This window comes from Chiloscyllium plagiosum, unplaced genomic scaffold (genome assembly GCF_004010195.1).
Source record: "Chiloscyllium plagiosum isolate BGI_BamShark_2017 unplaced genomic scaffold, ASM401019v2 scaf_121, whole genome shotgun sequence".
Classification (NCBI taxonomy): domain Eukaryota; kingdom Metazoa; phylum Chordata; class Chondrichthyes; order Orectolobiformes; family Hemiscylliidae; genus Chiloscyllium; species Chiloscyllium plagiosum.
The window spans coordinates 24117-27029 of NW_025215135.1; the positions used below are offsets into that span (position 1 = coordinate 24117).

At 53.6% G+C, this 2913-nt stretch overlaps 1 protein-coding gene across 1 annotated transcript in view; it reads right to left on the reverse strand.

Moving 5' to 3' along the window:
• The window catches only part of ndufs2 (NADH:ubiquinone oxidoreductase core subunit S2), a gene marked incomplete at its 5' end in the record, with an annotated part of 33410 nt that overhangs the window by 2619 nt on the left and 27878 nt on the right, over positions 1–2913 (reverse strand). The window lies entirely within an intron of this gene.

Genomic DNA, 2913 nt, shown 5'->3' on the forward strand with positions numbered 1-2913 from the left:
TAAGATTTGCTTTCCCAAAATGCAGCACCTCGCATTTATCTGAATTAAACTCCATCTGCCACTTCTCAGCCCATTGGCCCATCTGGTCCAGATCCTGTTGTAATCGGAGGTAACCCTCTTCGCTGTCCACTACACCTCCAATTTTGGTGTCATCTGAAAACTCGCCAACCATAATCTCCTATGTTCATATTCAAATCATTTATATAAGCTATGAAATGCAGTGGACCCAGCACCGCTCCTTGTGGCACACTGCAGTTCACAGGCCTCCAGTCTGAAATAAATCCTCCACTCTGGGTCCTACCTTTGAGCCAGTTCTGTATCCAAATGGCTAGTTCTCCCTGTATTCCACGAGATATAACTTTGCTAATCAGTCTCCCATGGGGAACCTTGTCGAACGCCTTACTGAAGTCCATATAGATCACATCTACCGCTCTGCCCTCATCAACCCTCTTTGTTACTTCCTCACAAAACTCAATCAAGTTTCTGAGACATGATTTCCCACGCACAAAGCCATGTTGACTAATCAGAATCAGTCCTTGCCTTTTCAAATGCAGGTAAATCCTGTCCCTTAGAATGTCCTCCAACAACTTGCCCATCACTGAGGTCAGGCTCACCGGTCTATAGTTTCCTAGCTTGTCCTTACCACACTTCTTAAACAATGGCACCACGTTTGCCAACCTCCAGTCTTCCGGCACCTCACCGGTGACTATCGATGATACAAATCTCTCAGCAAGAGGCCCAGCAATCACTTCTCGAGAATTGTAGAGTACAACTTAATGAGGTGCTGGAGATTGATCCACCTTTAAGACTTCCAGCACCACCACCTCTGTAATATGGACACCTTTCAAGATCTTAAGATTTATTTTCCCATGTTCTCGAGCTTCCTCTATCTTTAGTATACTCCTACTGCCTTTACAGTCCAAGGGATTCACTCAATCCCAGCCACAATGTATACCTGACATATGCCTCCTCTTTATTTTTGACCAAGGAAGTTTCCCTAGTCTTCCAGTATTCCCTACACCTACCAGGCTTGCACCAACAGGAACACACAGTCTTAAGACTCGCGTTGTCTCATTTCTGAAGACCTCCCGCTTTCCAACCATCCCTTGACCTGCGAGCGGCCTCTCCCAATCAACGTTTGGAAGTCATACTGTCCAGATTCTCCCTAGCCTCTCCCTCCCCCACTCTGGAGTTGCCCCCTCCCTCCATGTCTCGCGTCGGTGGTGATGGTGGGGGGGGGGGGCGCGGAGTTTCACATGCCCCCGTTCGGGGTAATCAGGAACTCTCTGGTGCATTACTCAAGCGCAAAGCCAGCGGAGGGGAAGTGACACTGCAGACCACACAGCCTGCACCACAGGACGCGGGCACCGAGAGATAGTGACCGAGGCCCCCACTCAGCAGAGAGATTCCACTCAGCCCAGTCAGCCCGTGCTGTCCCCTGTGCACAGTTCGCTTCAGAGGAGAGATCGAGTGGACTGGGACAACACTCATTGGAACTTAGACGGACGAGGTGGAGACAGAAAATGATGAAGGGAATACATAAGACAGGAGCGGTGTGTGGGAGGGTTGTTTCTACTGAGAGGTGAAACTGGAGTTGGGGGCACAGTCTCGAGATCGGGAGAGGGGAAAGAGGAGCCCATTTAGGACAGGGTGGAGGAGGAACTATTCCACCCAAAGGGTTGGGAATCTCTGGAACTCTCTGCCCAGTTGAGGCTACCTCCTTGAATGTTTTTCAGGCTGAGGTAGATTTTTCAGCAGCAAAGGAATTAGAGGTGATGGTGACAGGGCTGGTCAGTGGAGCTGAGGCAATGGAAATATGGGATTGAATGGCGGGAGCGGGCTCTAGGGGCCAGACGGTCAACTTCTGCTCTCACGTTCAGCAGGAAGGAGAGGGGGGGGGGGGAACCGGGGGACGGTGAAGAGGGAGGAGGTGGAATGGCTGACAGACCGCAGCTCCCGGGAGCGGGACACCTTTGGAGAGGGAGGCTGTCAAAGTGCGGCGTGCTGGGGGCGGGGAAAGGGTGCAACGCGGGAGATCGACATGGTTTCCCTGCAGCGTCTGGTTCAGTGTGGTCAGCCCCCAGGGAGCACTCCGCACTGGGATCAGAAGGACCCAGCTGTGGGGACGCCGGGCGAGGGCAGGCAGAGAGGCCTCTGCTGAGACAGAGCGAGACGACGCCAAAACGTGAAAAGCAGAAGTTCCAAGGACGATGGCCTGCGGACGAGAGCCTGGGCCCCATACTCTCTCACTGGCCAAGAGGTTACAGAAGTGGAAGTGCGGCTGCCGAGGGAGGTGGGAATCCCTGACTGCGGGGCCCCAGTACCCCTGGGAGAAGGGGTTGGAAGGGAGTCTGTGCCCATGTGCGTGGGGGAGGGGGAGGCGGTGCGACGGAAATGCTCGGTTCCGTCGGGATGCGCTATGCCTGAACCCTGCTGGTGTTTCCATGAGACACTTCACCGGGGAGTTAATCTACACAAGGTGGCCTTCAATCTTGTGACACCATTGGGGGGATGGAGCTCAGGCAGGAGAGAAAAACACTTATGAAGGTCAGAGAATGACAGAGGGGACAGAGAGACGGACGAGAGTGACAGACAAACATCGCAAAAAAAAAAAAGTTTTTAGAAATTCATTTCTGGGACATGGAGGTCGCTGGCTGGGCCCAGTATTCCTTGCTCTGTCCCTAGTTGCCCCCCTTGAGAAGGTGGGGGTGAGCTGCCTCCTTGACCTCCCATGTGCTGTGGGTAGACCCACAATGCCCCTGAGGGAGGGGGATTCCAGGATTCTGACCCAGCCACACTGAAGGGACGGCGATATATTCCCCGAGTCGGGATGGTGAGGGGCTCGGAGGGGAACTCGCAGGGGGCTGGTGTTCCCATGTACCTGCTGCCCCTTGTCCTTCTGGATGGAAGTGG